This window comes from Archocentrus centrarchus, chromosome 1 (genome assembly GCF_007364275.1).
Source record: "Archocentrus centrarchus isolate MPI-CPG fArcCen1 chromosome 1, fArcCen1, whole genome shotgun sequence".
Classification (NCBI taxonomy): Eukaryota; Metazoa; Chordata; class Actinopteri; order Cichliformes; family Cichlidae; genus Archocentrus; species Archocentrus centrarchus.
In genome coordinates, this window is record NC_044346.1 from 29,723,652 (window position 1) to 29,730,052 (window position 6,401).

Here is a 6,401-nt window from a genome sequence, read left to right on the forward strand (position 1 = left end):
CCCAAAACGACCCGCTATGAGCAAGCATTTGGCGACAGTGGGAAGGAAAAACTCCCTTTTAACAGGAAGAAACCTCCAGCAGAACCAGGTTCAGGGAGGAAACCCATTCCCTGTATGGCACAGACTGCAGTGACTTCCTTTGGCGAACTGTTTACGGCGCACTTTGTGTTTGCTGTGTCCTATGATGCAATCCTCCTCAACTTCTACGCATTCATCCAAACAACAGTTTGTGGCATTGATATGACAACAACAAAAGAGAGCCCCACAGTCAAGGAAATCAGAGTGAGGATTAACAAACACTTGAATATGCTAACATGTTACATTTGTAAGGTTCAGCGCAGAAATTGTTCAACTCTTTTCCAGCATTTGAAATTTAGTCATGCTTTGTATCCAGGGCACACGTCGCATTTGAAATGTGGGGAACATGGCTGTTCATCTGTTTTTTTACACGTATTCTGGGTTCAAGAAGCACTTGCTGAAAGCACATGGAGACACTTTTGCCACATATTCTGTTTATATGGATAATGTTGGTACAGATAGTGCTGAGACAGATGACGTTTGTGCTGATGACCCATCGAGTAGCACTTTTGTTGGTCAACAAAGTCTTCCTAAAAAGAGGCAGTTAATGGATATGTGTATCTCTGTTATTGCCCAAATTCAAGCAGCTGGAGGTTCTGAAAATATTGTGCAGTCTTTAACTTGCTCAATGGAGGAGGTTATTGATGATGTCCATATTCAAAGGCAGGATGCCATTCTTAAGTGTCTTTCATCTGAGGTGAATGAACAAACCTTAAACAAAGTCAGAGACTGTTTTGAGAACATAGAAAATCCATTCACACACCTTAACACTGAGAAGAAGCACCAGAGGCAGCTGGCTTTTCATTGGGTGAATTTTTACTTTCAAAGGTTTCAGTTTGGTCATCTTAAAGATTAACCAATAAGTGAACTAGATTGCAGTGAGGTCTTAAGGTCTTGCCCCAGATTGAATGTGCCTTGTGTATCCACAGCTTCATGGGGGGAAACTTTGGAACAGAACACCACATTGGAATGATTGTCTGTACAAGTACCGAAAATGAAATGCCTGTTTTTCAAAAAAGTAAAGGATGATGAAACATTTCTTTTGACTGCTAAAGTCAAAAGAAATGTTTACTCTATTACTTATTTATTTAGTATTTTGATGATCATCTGAATGCTTTCAGAATAAATCTTTCGGATAATGTGTTTGCTGTTATCTGCATCTCTGATCTGATATATTATCAGCCAAATATATACAAACAGGTTTTCAGCTGACACCCGGTATTGTTGAATATTAAACGATGTCTCGTGTTAATCTAACAAAAATATGGGTGTCAATCTTTGAACACTTTTGAACAAGTGTTATTTTAACACCGGCTAGTGTGGACACAGATAGACACTTTGTTGGTTGTTGAAATGAACACTGTGGGTGTTAAATTAACGCTGGCATGTTTACTGTCTACAAATCTCACTTCTCCAGCCGATTACAAGTTATTTTTGGAGCTATGATGTCATATTGTTCTATTACTTGAAACTTTTTAAATATCAAAACCTTCGTGTTTTATAATGTTAGTGAAAACCTAAGGCCAACTTATTCTCAGCTTGTGAACTAACACTGTCACTAGCATTAGCATACTAAAGTGTGCAACTTCTTTTCAAAATACATGAAAAGCACACAAATGCAACTAACCTCCTAGTTATGTAGTCCCAGACAGATGCTTCTGCACATGTGTAACGTGACGTAGTTGCCCACATTTAGATACATTTAAATTAGCACATGAATCAGCAGTTTTTAAACTTGCATAAATACTACCAGTACACATAGGTAGTTGGGACTGTTTAAGTTTCCACTCTTTTGATCGAATGAAAATGTGCCACACACTAAATGTGACTAAAAGGCCCACTGAGAGATTACTGTAACCACATAGCTTACTCAAAATTGTAATTTGATCATTGCTACTTGCTTCTCTTTTATAAATAACACTCTCCCTCTGACAGATTGCATTTTTCCCATACAGTTTCTCCTTTTGGATGACTGATGGCCACAATGGGCAGACATCCATTAAGTGCATGTGGGATTAATGTTTGGTGGTTTCCAAGCGCATGCTCACAACCACACACACACACACACACACACATTGACTGGGTCCTTCCATATGGGAGCACTAGAGTATATAATAATAATGCAGTTGCAGATAAAGTTGCAGTTAGTTTCTATAGGCTGACATTGTTTGTTCATGTCTGTGAGACACAGACATGAACAAACAGACAGCTGTTAAATAGGCCATTGCAACCCACCTACACACATCCAGCCTATATACACACACAAACACACATTGCATCTGCTTCTACTTAAGCTTTTATTTACTAAAGATGCTGAAGGGACATGAACTTGAATTCTCTCATCCTTTTCCTGCCTACATGTGTGCGTGATTTGTCTGTCTCCATGTGTCTCTTCATTTGTCTGTGAGAATATGAGGAAATATAAGACGTAGAGTCAAGATGATGCTTCAGAAGATTGTGACAGAGAGAGAGAAGACAAGAGATGAAAGGGAGGAAAAAAATGTCACATCTTGTCATGAAATTGAGCTGTAGGTCAGCGCATGCAGCAGGAAGAGACAACCCGCAATCAACAACTGCTCTCTGTGCCTTACACTTAAGAGACCAAGAACTCAGTCTTACATCTCAGATATTACATCAGTAGCAGAGATTGTTTTTGTAAACTGCACAGTAACCATGAAAATTATCTCTAAATAATTTGCAGTACAAATCTAAATCTACTACAGTTTGTCAGTATACTGTTACTCTTACTGCCCTAATCACTCTCCTCCTACTCACAGTTACTCAGTGTTTCCTTCTCCCTTTCAACTGTGTGTTTCTCACCTCTTCTGTGTGTGTGTGTGTGTGTGTGTGTTGTCATGACCTATACCCTGTATTGGCATATGTTTGCATAAGATGTCTTTTGATCTGTCTGGTTGTCTCTTTTTTTTTTTTTTTTTTGTCGAGACAATAGTGTTGCTGTGGAAGATGCAGTCAAAACTGTAGAGAATTTTAAAGTTTCAGCTTTGGTTAAGGAGGAAGTGTATGTAGTTTGAGCAACAGCTTCTCTGGTCTGCTTGCCAAGTGTGCTTGGGAAAGATACTGAACCTCAAAAACATGCTTGCATGTATCTTTTTGAGTGAGTGTGTGCGTCATAGACCGAGCTACATGTGTGAAACCAAACCAGACAAACAGCAAGAGCAACAAACTTTGTGTTAGTGTGAATCAGTGAATGTGGCTCCGTAAGTCTAGAAAAAAGTGATACTGATAAATAAATGGAGTTCACTGTTAATTTACTTTGTTGTCAAAACAAAGCTGTAGCTATGGTCCACGCCATGAGTACTGAGTACTTATGCAATTACACAGTATATAATTATAATATACTATGTTATTATATATTAGATTATTATATGTAATAGACTCTAGTAGTTTATTTTTTAATAAGAAGTACAATGAACTTTATCTGACAGTTTGTACCAATGCCCTGCCAAACTGTGACTGTCTAATAGTTTAGCAACTGTAACTGAGGGTCGTAGGAAACTACAGACATGTTTACGTGCTAAAACAACCTGTTCTCACTCCTAACTCCTCACTCTGTAAGGCTCGGTCATGACCCACAAGCGTCACATAAAGCACTGGATAACCCTTTGTCACTAGTAGAGTAGAGCTGAAAGACATACAGTGACACTGTGGGCAAATGTGCTCTGCAGATGTTGCAGGACATGTACCTGAGGTAACCAAGGAAATATCAGAGAAGCGTGTTCCAGATGGGAGAAGTCTGCTGCAGTTTACATTGTGAAAGGGTGTGCTTGAATGGTTTTTCCCCCTTGAACCTAGCCACGTACAGTGCTGTGAAAAAGTATTTGCCCCTTCCTGATTTCATGTTTCAGATCATCAAACAAATACATTCATTTTGCAATTACTGCAATTAATTACTGCAATTACTTTTTCACACAGGCTCAGGTACGTTTGGAGTGATTTCTTTCCCCTTAATGAATGAAATCATTGCTTAAAAACTGCATTTTGTATTTACTCAGGTTTTCTTTAAAATTTCTTTAAAATTTGTTTGATGATCTGAAACATGGAAGCATGATAAAAATACAAAATAATAATAAAAAAAATAACTCAGGAGGGGTGAATACCTTTTCACAGCACAGTGTTTTTGTTGTTTTGTTCATTTACCTGGGGAGGCAGGGAGGTGAGCCCCGCTGGGCACCAGGCACCCACTGGGCATGACCTGCTCTGGGGGACAGTGGCAGGTGGGGAGTTTGACTGGGGCAGTACACCTGTCAAACTGTAATGCAGGTGTTCTAAGGCACTGAATTATGTAATTCAATGCCTATTTTTTTAATGTCTAATTTAAAGCCTAAGCCTAATCATACAGCAACAGTAGAGTCAAAAACCAAAAACCAAAACAAAAGGAAATGGAAATGGGAAAAAAAAAAAGAAGTCAAACTGGTTGGACAACCTTGTGGTCTGCTGTTTGCCACCTACCTGCCACCTAAGGTGGATTTCTGAAACATTTTGTCCCCATGCACTGGAAAATGAAGCTAAGAAAGCTTTCCTGACTGAGTGTCAGTATGTAATGTGCTGGGAGTAAGAATGTGTTGGTTAAGCAGTGTGAAGAGCAATAGTTTAGATCTAAGAAAGAAAGTGCATTATTTTCAGTATTTCCAAAACTGCAAACATTAGAGCAATAGTTTCTGATAGTGTTTAAAGTTGCACAGTGTTACCTGCATATGTTTGTGCAGTTGCAGGTTAATTTAACAAAGATTAATTTCATGATCAGTGACGTGTCTGGAAGCTGGTTTGAGATGTTACACTCCAGTAAACCTAATAATGTTAGCCTGTTTGGCTCATCCCTTCCACACCTGCACTTAATTATGGGTATTTAAGGTCTGAAGGTTGCTGCAGCTCTTTGCCAGATCGTTCCACTCCATCATGGTGAAGATTGGGTCCACCTTGTTTCTTGTTTTGGCTGCTGTCGCCTGCCTGTTAACCCCTGTTCTCTCTGTCTTTTCCAGTACTCAGATACACGCGATAACTATACCTCTGTGTTTTTGGACCTCCAGATTTGGAAGGGGATTTCCATCAGCCTTATGTGTACCTGGAACTCAACAGAAAAGACGCACCCACTCACCTGCCTGCCCACTCTCCACCTTCTCCGCCGCTCCATCTCTGGTCTCGCACCTACCACTCCAAGCCACCTCTCTGAGCCCAGCAATTCTTCACCTAAGTAAGACAGATTCTCTTCTCCACAGCCAATTCCTCAAATACTCATTGCTGTCCCTGCCATCACTAATTCCCTTTATCCTCTTCCACAGAACTCCCGTACACCGGCCCTGCCCCCCCCCTTAGTTTTTCACCCACACTTCCTTGTAAATAAACACTCAAAGCACTGCTGTCTGAGACTGCTTTCTGGGTTCAAACCAAACATGACATAACTGACCTAGCTGCTAGTAAAGATACAGAGCACTCATCAAAACAAGACAACAAAAGATTTTAAACAAAAAGCCCTCACTTATTTTCTAGGTCAAGAAATTATTTCTTGACATAATACATTTTTAATGTGACGTCAGTTTATTTATAAGCATGTTACAATAAAAGTAACAGAAACAGCACAAACAGAAAAAAAATAAACAAATTTGAGACTCAATCTGGTTTAAATTCCAAGGAATAAAAATTAGTTTTTAAATGGGTTTTGAAGATGTCGAGTGCTGGTGAGATCCTGATGTGAAGGGCCTGGCTGTTAAAAAGTTTAAGGGCAGCTACAGCAAAAGCTCGACCTCCGCTGTGCTTTAATCTACTTGTCAGTATAAGCAGAAGCGTCTGGTGAGCTGACTTCACTGATCTTTTGGGAGTGTGCATGGTTAACAGATCAGAATGCTAAGAAGGGGCTAACCCTTTTAAAGGATTAAAAAACAAACAATAAAATTCTTAAAATCAATTCTAAAATGCACTGGGATACAGAAAAGCCTAAACAAGGGAAATATGGTCTCGCCAGCATTTGCCTGTCAGGAGTCGAATTACTGTATTTCGGAGAAGTTGCAGATGAGAAAGTCGAGCTTGGCTGGTGTCCAAATAAATAAATTGCAATAATCAAGCCTGGAGGAAATGAAGGCATGAATTACTTTCTCAAAGTCAGCACAGGAGAGAAACAGCATAACCTTTGCAAGCTGGAAGAGACTGCCTTCACAACAACAGGATTTTTTTTATCAGATGTGACGCTGTTGTCAAACTCCTGTTTTCTGTGAACCACGCCATTATGGTCTTATGGTGGATTTCATTTTAATAGAGGTCACCCTGGATCTGTCTCCAGTCTGTTTTCTTGCTGTCTGGGGGGTTTT